This window comes from Oncorhynchus clarkii, chromosome 7 (genome assembly GCF_045791955.1).
Source record: "Oncorhynchus clarkii lewisi isolate Uvic-CL-2024 chromosome 7, UVic_Ocla_1.0, whole genome shotgun sequence".
In the NCBI taxonomy this organism is placed as follows: Eukaryota; Metazoa; Chordata; class Actinopteri; order Salmoniformes; family Salmonidae; genus Oncorhynchus; species Oncorhynchus clarkii.
Genome location: NC_092153.1, coordinates 12,257,709 through 12,271,188, shown reverse-complemented (window position 1 = coordinate 12,271,188; position 13,480 = coordinate 12,257,709).

The following is a 13,480-nucleotide window of genomic DNA, read 5'->3' as shown; positions in this document are numbered from 1 at the left end:
TTTACCTGTCTTGGTTTAGCCTGGTAACAGTTGAAGAATTGACCACTAAGTGGCGACATTGTATCGTTTCCCAACACTGAGGCAAGCAAGATGGTTGAACTTGAGTTCCATATCTATCTTCCCAAGAGAGCAGGGTCAAGCTCAACGAGAAAAAGCCGTATCAGAATCTTTTCTTTTTCAAAAATTGATATTTCTATTGGTAGTCTATATGGCTGTGGAATCTTTGAACGGAAGACATAAGCTCTGTGCAACTAGTAGGCCTAGAAAAGATGATACCATCTCAATCAGTGTCAGAACTATGGCCAATTTCACCCTCTCCTCATATATGGAACCAGTTAAGATTTAAAAAAGTATATTCTAATATTCTGTGTTTTGCTTTGTTATTGTTGTCATTTAGCAGACCATCTTATCCAGAACGAATTACAGGAGCAATTAGGTTTAAGTGCCTTGCTCAACGGCACATCGATAGATTTCTCCCCTAGTCGCCTCGGGGGTTCGAATCAGCGACTTTTCAGTTATTGGCCCAGCACTCTTAACTGCTAGGCCACCCTCCATCTTAAGGAGACAGCCCACTAGAGGGAAGACTGGATGAACATCCACAAAATCCCAGTCTCTTCTCCTTTTAGAATCTCTCCCAGTGTGCCGCCTTCCTTTTCTGATTGAGGGAATGTGTCCCAAATGGTGCCCTGTTCCCTATATAGTGCACTACTTTTGACCAGGGCACATAGGGTCCCATATGTAGTGCACTATATAGGGAATAGGGTGCCAACAGTGTGCCATTTGTGACAGAACCAGGCAGTGTCATGTTCGTCCACAACTGTAGCCTAATCAGTGAAGAGGATGGCAGTTAAACAACTATTATGGGTTAAATGAATAGCTTCTCCAAAAGGCTCAGTGATTCATGTTTTTAATGTCCCTCTCTCCCAGTTGCAAATTGCTTTGAATGGGACATATTAAATGAAATACATTTTTTTTCAGATATGGACGATCAGGGGGGATATTTGTATTTTCTAAACAATGCATAGCATAGCATAGCACTCTGTCATTATTGTGGAAACACAGTCCTGTTTGATAAATAGCATCAAGGTAGTTCTGCTGATGCAGATATTGTTGTTGTTGGGGAAATTGGACCTTTTTTAGCCCATTCAGCAGTGAGGACCATGATATTTATGGGCTATAACTTGGACTATAAATGTTATGCTACCATAAACCAAAAATGATTTTCTCATACAGTTCAGGTCCTTTAGACTAAATGACAGTGTTAAAGGAACTTAAATTAGTTCATAAAGGGTTTCCAGTACAACATGCTGCAACATTGTGCAGGTCTATAGTGTGTGTATGGTTCATGGTCCAGGACTGTCACCAACCACAGCAATATTCTCCCCTTGTCCCCCCTCCCCCACCCACAATCTCCCCCCCTTAACTCCTAACCACGCCTTTATCCCCATTGAACAAATCCAAGCTGCCTCTGCCTCATCTCCCCTCTATATCTGTCTTATGAATGGCTTTCCCCTCCACTGGCTTTAATGGGTTGCTGTGGGCCTGCTGCAGTCCAGACTGGGCCCAGGCTCTGAGGATCTGAGGCCAACACTACGTGTCCTCTTATCTGTGCTGCGGAGAATCTAAATGGCTGTTTAGATGATGAATACAGACACAAACTGAATATTAAAGAAAAAGCACCCCACATTACCCATTATTCCCTTTAGGCTATAGTGTTACAGATGGAAGTTGTCTGTCATGAATCATCTTAAAGTCATGCTGGTCACCACCATGTTTGGTTTTACCATTGGGTGTATCATACTGCATTTGAGGTTGGTTAAAATAATACGATTTTGTATGTGTGTGTATGTGTGTGTGTCCTAGAGGTGCCAGTCTTTAATATACCATAGTGGTATCTTGTTATTTCCTCTATTGGAAAGCCAGAGGCAAAGTCGTTACAGACTGTGTATTGGATGCTAAATAAAGGGTTGATCAATACGGATGTCACCACAGTGCTGAAAACTGACAACCCAGTCTCACCACAGTGCTGAATAACTGACAACCCAGTCTCACCACAGTGCTGAATAACTGACAACCCAGTCTCACCACAGTGCTGAATAACTGACAACCCAGTCTCACCACAGTGCTGAATAACTGACAACCCAGTCTTACCACAGTGCTGAATAACTGACAACCCAGTCAACAGTCTCACAGCCATGCTGAATAACTGACACCCAAGTCTCACCACAGTGCTGAATAACTGACAACCCAGTCTTACCACAGTGCTGAATAACTGACAACCCAGTCTCACCACAGTGCTGAATAACTGACAACCCTGTCTCACAGCCATGCTGAATAACTGACACCCAAGTCTCACCACAGTGCTGAAAACTGACAACCCAGTCTCACCACAGTGCTGAATAACTGACAACCCAGTCTCACAGCAGTGCTGAATAACTGACAACCCAGTCTAACCACAGTGCTGAATAACTGACAACCCGGTCTCACAGCCGTGCTGAATAACTGACACCCAAGTCTCACCACAGTGCTGAACAACTGACAACCCAGTCTCACCACAGTGCTGAATAACTGACAACCCAGTCTCACCACAGTGCTGAATAACTGACAACCCAGTCTCACAGCAGTGCTGAATAACTGACAACCCAGTCTTACCACAGTGCTGAATAACTGACAACCCAGTCTCACCACAGTGCTGAATAACTGACAACCCAGTCTCACAGCAGTGCTGAATAACTGACAACCCAGTCTAACCACAGTGCTGAATAACTGACAACCCAGTCTTACCACAGTGCTGAATAACTGACAACCCAGTCTCACCACAGTGCTGAATAACTGACAACCCAGTCTTACCACAGTGCTGAATAACTGACAACCAAGTCTCACCACAGTGCTGAACAACTGACAACCCAGTCTCACCACAGTGCTGAATAACTGACGACCCACTCTCACAGCAGTGCTGAATAACTGACAACCCAGTCTCACCACAGTGCTGAATAACTGACAACCCAGTCTCACAGCCGTGCTGAATAACTGACAACCCAGTCTCACAGCAGGAGGGGAACTAAAAAGTCAGTTGTCATCTTTCAGATTGGAGCCGACGCAAATCCCATTTGACATTTTAGATGTTGATTATTCCTATCTGTTGATGTGCGTTGAAGTGTCATGCTGGGGGAATGGAATGGTAATGAACGCTGTCTTATCGACGTATTAATGGATTGAATACGACATGAGTTGATTGGTGGTTCTAGAAAACTGAAATGTACATTTTAGATTCATCCATCTGTCAAACTTTGGCAGACTTTTCAAATAAGTGTTTGAGTGAACACCTAACCGTTCATAAAACTTATTATCAGAAGTTTATGGAACAAATATGTTAAATAGACAAATAAAAAGAGCTGGAAAGATAGAGGGATTAGGCTGTTTCGGTCTCTCTGGACTGGGTCCGGTCACCACTTAAGACCAATGAACACTGCTCCTCATCTCTCTGGGCAGGTGTTGCAGGAATTAAATTCCTCGGTTTTAATACCCAATTAAAATCAATCACTCTGTCAATTCATAAGAGTTTGTAAGACCCTTATTTGTATAAAATGGGCAGAGACCAGTCTTTGAAATCAACCAGCTGCGTTTATTCTCGTGAGTACTGCCCATGATACATTTTATCACAGGTTATAAACTGAAAATGACGTCAGCGTTTTCTAAACTGTTCCGTCTCTTCTTGACACTGGTACAAAGGCTGTATAGTTATCAAGCCTTCCCACATCGTCTAGAGCCAAGGTCAGCCAGTTAGGGGGAGTTATGAGCTCTACAGCAGTCTCACAACTCAATCGCTGGTTGAAAACTGTTTTCTGCCCCTCCCAAAAGATAGAATTTGTAGATAATTGGCCCTCTTTCTGGGACTCACCCACAAACAGGACCAAGCCAAGCCTGACCTGCTGAGGAGTGACGGACTCCATCCTAGCTGGAGGGGTGCTCTCATCTTATCTACCAACATAGACAGGGCTCTAACTCCTCTAGCTCCACAATTAAATAGGGTGCAGGCCAGGCAGCAGGCTGTTAGCCAGCCTGCCAGCATTGTCTGCCACTAGCACAGTCAGTGTAGTCAGCTCAGCTATCACCATTTCCGTGTCTGTTCCGTTCCCATTACCGTGTCTGTGCCTCAACCTAGGTTGGGCAAAACTAAACATGGCGGTGTTCGCCTTAGCAATCTCACTAGGATAAAGACCTCCTCCATTCCTGTCATTATTGAAAGAGATCATGATACCTCACATCTCAAAATAGGGCTACTTAATGTTAGATCCCTTACTTCAAAGGCAATTATAGTCAATGAACTAATCACTGATCATAATCTTGATGTGATTGGCCTGACTGAAACCTGGCTTAAGCCTGATGAATTTACTGTGTTAAATGAGGCCTCACCTCCTGGCTACACTAGTGACCATATCCCCCGTTCATCCCGCAAATGCGGAGGTGTTGCTAACATTTACGATAGCAAATTTCAATTTACGAACACAAAAATGACGTTTTCGTCTTTTGAGCTTCTAGTCATGAAATCTATGCAGCCTACTCAATCACTTTTTATAGCTACTGTTTACAGGCCTCCTGGGCCATATACAGCGTTCCTCATTGAGTTCCCTGAATTCCTATCGGACCTTGTAGTCATAGCAGATAATATTCTAATCTTTGGTGACTTTAATATTCACATGGAAAGTCCACAGACCCACTCCAAAAGGCTTTCGGAGCCATCATCGACTCAGTGGGTTTTGTCCAACATGTCTCTGGACCCACTCACTGTCACAGTCATACTCTGGACCTAGTTTTGTCCCATGGAATAATCGTTGTGGATCTTAATGTTTTTCCTCATAATCCTGGACTATCGGACCACCATTTTATTACGTTTGCAATTGCAACAAATAATCTGCTCAGACCCCAACCAAGGAACATCAAAAGTCGTGCTATAAATTCACAGACAACACAAAGATTCCTTGATGTCCTTCCAGATTCCCTCTGTCTACCCATGGACGCCAGAGGACAAAAATCAGTTTACCACCTAACTGAGGAACTAAATTTAACCTTGCGCAATACCCTAGATGCAGTTGCACCCCTAAAAACTAAAAAACATTTCTCATAAGAAACTAGCTCCCTGGTACACAGAAAATACCCGAGCTCTGAAGCAAGCTTCCAGAAAATTGGAACGGAAATGGCGCCACACCAAACTGGAAGTCTTCCGACTAGCTTGGAAAGACAGTACCGTGCAGTACCGAAGAGCCCTTACTGCTGCTCGATCATCCTATTTTTCTAACTTAATTGAGGAAAATAAGAACAATCCGAAATTCCTTTTTGATACTGTCGCAAAGCTAACTAAAAAGCAGCATTCCCCAAGAGAGGATGGCTTTCACTTTAGCAGTGATAAATTCATGAACTTCTTTGAGGAAAAGATCATGATTATTAGGAAGCAAATTACGGACTCCTCTTTAAATCTGCATATTCCTTCAAAGCTCAGTTGTCCTGAGTCTGCACAACTCTGCCAGGACCTAGGATCAAGAGAGACGCTCAAGTGTTTTAGTACTATATCTCTTGACACAATGATGAAAATAATCATGGCCTCTAAACCTTCAAGCTGCATACTGGACCCTATTCCAACTAAACTACTGAAAGAGCTGCTTCCTGTGCTTGGCCCTCCTATGTTGAACATAATAAACGGCTCTCTATCCACCGGATGTGTACCAAACTCACTAAAAGTGGCAGTAATAAAGCCTCTCTTGAAAAAGCCAAACCTTGACCCAGAAAATATAAAAAACTATCGGCCTATATCGAATATTCCATTACTCTCAAAAATTTTAGAAAAGGCTGTTGCGCAGCAACTCACTGCCTTCCTGAAGACAAAAAATGTATACGAAATGCTTCAGTCTGGTTTTAGACCCCATCATAGCACTGAGACTGCACTTGTGAAGGTGGTAAATGACCTTTTAATGGCATCAGACCGAGGCTCTGCATCTGTCCTCGTGCTCCTAGACCTTAGAGCTGCTTTTGATACCATCGATCACCACATTCTTTTGGAGAGATTGGAAACCCAAATTGGTCTACACGGACAAGTTCTGGCCTGGTTTAGATCTTATCTGTCGGAAAGATATCAGTTTGTCTCTGTGAATGGTTTTTCCTCTGACAAATCAACTGTAAATTTCGGTGTTCCTCAAGGTTCCGTTTTAGGACCACTATTGTTTTCACTATATATTTTACCTCTTGGGGATGTCATTAGAAAACATAATGTTAACTTTCACTGCTATGCGGATGACACACAGCTGTACATTTCAATGTACACCCCAAAATTGCCCTCGCTAGAAGCATATGTTTCAGACATAAGGAAGTGGATGGCTGCAAACTTTCTACTTTTAAACTCGGACAAAACAGAGATGCTTGTTCTAGGTCCCAAGAAAGAAAGAGATCTTCTGTTGAATCTGGCAATTAATCTTAATGGTTGTACAGTCGTCTCAAATAAAACTGTGAAGGACCTCGGCGTTACTCTGGACCCTGATCTCTCTTTTGAAGAACATATCAAGACCATTTCAAGCACAGCTTTTTTCCATCTACGTAACATTGCAAAAATCAGAAACTTTCTGTCCAAAAATGATGCAGAAAAATGAATCCATGCTTTTGTCACTTCTAGGTTAGACTACTGCAATGCTCTACTTTCCGGCTACCCGGATAAAGCACTAAATAAACTTCAGTTAGTGCTAAATACGGCTGCTAGAATCCTGACTAGAACCAAAAAATTTGATCATATTACTCCAGTGCTAGGCTCCCTACACTGGCTTCCTGTCAAAGCAAGGGCTGATTTCAAGGTTTTACTGCTAACCTACAAAGCATTACATGGGCTTGCTCCTACCTATCTCTCTGATTTGGTCCTGCCGTACATACCTACACGTACGCTACGGTCACAAGACGCAGGCCTCCTAATTGTCCCTAGAATTTCTAAACAAACAGCTGGAGGCAGGGCTTTCTCCTATAGAGCTCAATTTTTATGGAATGGTCTGCCTACCCATGTCAGAGACGCAAACTCGGTCTCAACCTTTGTCTTTACTGAAGACTAATTTCTTCAATGGGTTATATGATTGAGTGTAGTCTGGCCTAGGAGTGGGAAGGTGAACGGAAAGGCTCTGGAGCAACGAACCGCCCTTGCTGTCTCTGCCTGGCCGGTTCCCCTCTTTACACTGGGATTCTCTGCCTCTAACCCTATTACAGGGGCTGAGTCACTGGCTTACTGGGGCTCTCTCATACCGTCCCTGGGAGGGGTGCGTCACCTGAGTGGGTTGAGTCACTGATGTGATCATCCTGTCTGGGTTGGCGCTCCCCCCTTGGGTTGTGCCATGGCAGAGATCTTTGTGGGCTATACTCAGCCTTGTCTCAGGATGGTAAGTTGGTGGTTGAAAATATCCCTCTAGTGGTGTGGGGGCTGTGCTTTGGCAAAGTGGGTGGGGTTATATCCTTCCTGTTTGGCCCTGTCCGGGGGTGTCCTCGGATGGGGACACAGTGTCTCCTGACCCCTCCTGTCTCAGCCTCCAGTATTTATGCTGCAGTAGTTTGTGTCGAGGGCTAGGGTCACTTTGTTATATCTGGAGTACTTCTCCTGTCCTATTCGGTGTCCTGTGTGAATTTAAGTGTGCTCTCTCTAATTCTCTCTTTCTCTCTTTCTTTCTCTCTCTCGGAGGACCTGAGCCCTAGGACCATGCCTCAGGACTACCTGACATGATGACTCCTTGCTGTCCCCAGTCCACCTGGCCGTGCTGCTGCTCCAGTTTCAACTGTTCTGCCTTATTATTATTGGACCATGCTGGTCATTTATGAACATTTGAACATCTTGGCCATGATCTGTTATAATCTCCACCCGGCACAGCCAGAAGAGGACTGGCCACCCCACATAGCCTGGTTCCTCTCTAGGTTTCTTCCTAGGTTTTGGCCTTTCTAAGGAGTTTTTCCTAGCCACCGTGCTTCTACACCTGCATTGCTTGCTGTTTGGGGTTTTAGGCTGGGTTTCTGTACAGCACTTTGAGATATCAGCTGATGTACGAAGGGCTTTATAAATACATTTGATTTCATTTGATTTGTGTAGATAAGCATTCTAGCCAGTCTGGCGATATAGTTAATTCATTTCTACCAAGGAACAGACAGTCATTGTTCTAATTCTTGATTATATTTACACACATTATATTCAGTACTAGGATTAAAAATAAAATTCATACATATACAGTAACATAATAGTATTCTGATTAGTCAGTCCTGATTGAAATGTATACATAATTAGTCATTATTGATAAAAATACCCTTAACATATCCACCCTTTGATTAAATATTATACATCCAATCACACATATATTGTAATATTAATATTAAAAAGCCTATTTCTATTTTTATTAGAAATATTTCTTGTTATCAAAACATCACCTAAACATAACCCACTACTTGCATTCGCACTGACTGTTTCTTAGGCCTACATCAGAATCATAACTCTTCTTATCAGGATTTTCGTAAAATTTATAAGAACATTTCGATGGGCATAAATCTATCGTAATTGTCTCTTCGTTATTATTTAGAATTAATTTGATTTAAGTAACTGTCTCGTCTTTGACTTAGCATTTTAATTACGACTCTATTCCCAATACATTATTCACTTGTCTAAATAAAACTCAGAAAATAAAACTCCTAATATTCCATATGTGAGTGTACCCTTTTAAGATATCTTGTCTCTGGGAACAGGGAAATCCCCTTAACCCAAACGTTTACTACAACAACGAAACCTAATAATTATGATAATCCCTTCACATCATTCGTTTTAAATCCCTCGATGTTTCATGTAACTCATTCAGTCTATCTCTAAATTGTCGCCCCAAAATATTTTATACACTGCCATACACTCAAACCACTGTGATAAACGTGCACTGTCCCTTTAAGATAAGACATTTACTTGTTCCCCGTAATGATAACAGATAATGTTTTTAGAATACGTTAACTTCTTGTTCGAATTCACTGGCGTTACCTAACCAAAAATCAATACTCAGGAAAACAATCACAACTTTTTACGATTCAACTATTCTTACCTATTTTATAGTCCAACATAGCCCAATGGAATGCCTAGCAATTCCGTTGCTAGCTGTAGCATCTTTTCAGACTGTTCTTACGATATTCAGCTCCTTAAAAAAAAACATTTTCCCTCTAAATGCCACAACCCATTTTCTCTGTCATAATTTGAGGAACGGTGTTGTGTAGCCAACGTTAAATGACGCCGCAAGTCAGCCTGCCTCTGTAAAATATATATTCCCTATTCAGATTGAGTTCTGCTTTAAATTCTATCAACAAAGTAAAACCAACCAAACTTCTCAACTTTCTATACCCTAACATTTAAACGTACCATGTTCTGTGCTAAATTTATCGTATGTCAGTCGATTCATAAAAAAATATAACATCCTGGTAGCACAAAACTGTATCGTATCTCTCCGTTATTCCCTACATTTAACCAGGTTTAGGTGACTTTCTCTTCTATGATACATTTATTTAAATACGACTCCCATCTCAATACATTATTCTAGCAGATCATTTTGGGCATAATAGCGTATTACATCGAAATTGTCTAGCCATTATTTTGAATGAATTCTTCTTTCAATTCAATCTAAACAACATATTAAACGTTCAGTTCATGTCTTATACAAACACTAGCGACCGTATTTTTTCAGGCAAAACATACAAATAGATGAATTACAATCTATAATCAATTTTAGTCTATCGGTTTCAAAGCTGAAATATGAACCTTTAGTGTCCCGCTATTGAAATGATTGTTTCCCCGCCAATAACTATATTTTTATAATTGTCTGTAGTCGCAAACTTCGACACCGAGAATTCTCAGAAAATAGTCCTAATTTAAAAGTCTAAGCTTTTCCCCAGTGAGGATTCTCCTTATTCTCCGTTTTAGCGTCTCCAACATCCGACCAAGTTCCCCCTCGACTAGGGCGGATACTGCCCTCTTCTGTCCATTCTCTGTATATAATTGTCTGTGTATATATTTCTATGACCTATGTAAGTGTATTTATCGTTACACAGTTATTTTAGTTGCTCTTCTGTCTGACTATGTGTGTGTCTCTTTAATGATAATCAATGTGTATGGGATTCTATATGTATTTCTCCTTTCTGGAAACTTGGTCAATAGATTTAACTTTTGATCGGACATTACATTTCACACGTATAATATTCTCCTTGGGACATTCAATGTTAATATCTCATATCTCACTACTCTAGACTAAGTTTTCCTCTCCTCCTCTTTGGATATTAATTTCTTTCAGCATTGTACAGGTAAAAATTTTCTGTTCGCCTAGAATTACCCTGCCTTCTCACCAAGCCTAATTTATCCTCACCTGTTTTAATAGTCAGACTACTTCCCATATAGAGATAGACTACTCAGGTTAAAACTTTATTTAGGTATGTCTTTTGAATTAATGGCTATCCTATTTGTACAGAACGAACGACCGTCCTATCAAACAATACGTACTATATCCCTCCTTAATAACCTTCTGGCTTGCAAAACCAGGATTTATTAAGCTCTAGTTTATTTATGGTAGTGCACCTTACCACAGGTCAATTTCAGACCTGTTTCCTTCCTATCGATTTTGGTTAAAACACAAAGTAGAAACCCATTGTATTTGTTCAGAATATTCAAGCACCTATCATTGATTAAATCCAAACTCCTTTAGAACATTTAATCAAAAATATCCTGAATAATTCCTCCCAAATTCGAGAATAAAGGCTACTGACCTTGCCGCCGACTGGGAAAAGCACTGTTCGTTGGATCTAGTCACCGTCCCTGTCGGTCTGGGGTGTACACCGGCCTGGTCTTTTCACCCTCAATTCAGAGGCCAGGTCTTAAATAATGGGACCCAACCCGCTCGTGCATGATTTTCGGCGTACTACCTTCAGATGGTAGGGACGGATATTTAGATCCGGCTTGAAGGACCAATTGTTGCAGGAATTAATTTCCTAGGTTTTATTACCCAATTAAAATGAATCACTCTGTCAATTCATAAGAGTTTGTAAGACCCTTATTTGTATAAAATGGGCAGAGACCAGTCTTTGAAATCAACCAGCTGCGTTTATTCTCGTGAGTACTGCCCATGATACATTTTATCACAGGTTAAAAACTGAAAATGACGTCAGCATTTTCTAAACTGTTCCGTCTCTTCTTGACACTGGTACAAAGGCTGTATAGTTATCAAGCCTTCCCACATCGTCTAGAGCCAAGGTCAGCCTGTGTAGATAAGCATTCTAGCCAGTCTGGCGATATAGTTAATTCATTTCTACCAAGGAACAGACAGTCATTGTTCTAATTCTTGAATATATTTACACACATTATATTCAGTACTAGGATTAAAAAGAAAATTCATACATATACAGTAACATAATAGTATTCTGATTAGTCAGTCCTGATTGAAATGTATACATAATTAGTCATTATTGATAAAAATTATCTTAACAGCAGAAAAGTCATCCAATCAAAACAAGGTCCACTTTTACTCAAGTGGGAGAGAGAACACATTTTAATCTTGGCGAGGATTGAATCCGTCACAGTGATCCGTGAAGGTGAGGCGTTATGGAATAACTCTGACTGATGAAGATGAGAGAGACAGAAAGAGAGAGAGAGACAGAGACAGGGACAGGGACTGAGAGAGAAATATAGATAGGCTAGAGAGAAAGAGAGAGACAGAGAAACAAAAACACAGGGACAGAGAGAGAAATATAGATAGGCTAGAGAGAAAGAAAGAGACAGAGAGAAAGAGACAGGGACAGAGAGAGAAATATAGATAGGCTAGAGAGAAAGAGAGAGACAGAGAGAGAAAGAGACAGGGACAGAGAGAGAAATATAGATAGGCTAGAGAGAAAGAGAGAGACAGAGAGAGAAAGGGACAGGGACAGAGAGAGAAATATAGATATGCTAGAGAGAAAGAGAGGGACAGAGAGAGAAAGAGACAGGGACAGAGAGAAATATAGATAGGCTAGAGAGAAAGAGAGAGACAGAGAGAGAAAGAGACAGGGACTGAGAGAGAAATATAGATAGGCTAGAGAGAAAGAGAGAGACAGTGAGAGAAAGAGACAGGGACTGAGAGAGAAATATAGATAGGCTATAGAGAAAGAGAGACAGAGAGAGAAAGAGACAGGGACTGAGAGAGAAATATAGATAGGCTATAGAGAAAGAGAGACAGAGAGAGAAAGAGACAGGGACAGAGAGAGAAATATAGATATGCTAGAGAGAAAGAGAGGGACAGAGAGAGAAAGAGACAGGGACAGAGAGAAATATAGATAGGCTAGAGAGAAAGAGAGAGACAGAGAGAGAAAGAGACAGGGACTGAGAGAGAAATATAGATAGGCTAGAGAGAAAGAGAGAGACAGTGAGAGAAAGAGACAGGGACTGAGAGAGAAATATAGATAGGCTATAGAGAAAGAGAGACAGAGAGAGAAAGAGACAGGGACAGGGAGAGAGCGAGAAAGATAGACTAGAGAGACAGGGACAGAGTGAGAGAGAGAAAGATAGACTAGAGGGAAGAGACAGAGAGAGAGAGAGAAAGAAAGACTAGAGAGAGGATGAGATACAGAGACAAAGACAGAGATGAAGAGATAAAGAGAGAGAGAAAGACAGAGTGTGAGAGAGAGAGAGAGAGAAGGTCAAGTTATCAGTGTAGGAGCGTAGTGCCGGTGTGAACACAGACCAGTTAAAGGTCAGGATCGCTTGTTGCTGTCAGTTGTCTGGGATTGTGTCTGCGATATGAGACAAGCATTTTTGACACATTGTCAGGGAGATGCACCCTAACAAACCTGGACAGGGTGTACAGGCCTCAGTCAATGCTAAACTAAATAAACACTCAGTCTGACAATATACTATGTCTTTAGTCATTTAGCAGAATAACTACAGGGGAGAGCGCTCTGAAAGCATTCCACTTTCCCTCCACTCCCCTCCTGTTCTCCAGGTGACAGGAGAGGAGGAGTATAGTAGGAGGAGTATAGTAACCTTGAGCCTATGGTGGTGTATGAATTGTGACCACAATAGTTCATAAGGAGTGGACTGTGTGTGACCCTTGCTTCTCATAGCTGAGGTCAGAGGTCAGCCTCTGAGGTGACTTCAATCACAGACGCTGCCAAGAAAGAACCATTCGCCTCCCAAATTAACGCAGAACTAGAGGTGACAGATTATGAAAAGCAAATGTATTTCTTGTCTTTGTGAACTATTTTGAAATGCCCAAAACAGGGGAATTTGAATATCTGGTAAGGACAAAAAGGACATACACAAATTAAGCTTATCTGAACATAAGTCCACAATGGGTAGGACAAGCAGAAAATCAGGTTGGTCACAGCTGTCAGACCAAATAGATATGACAAGCATGACTTTTTTTGCACAAAGGCATCATTGCCTTTCCAGGCCACTTTTGCACCAGCTCTGGTGTAGCAA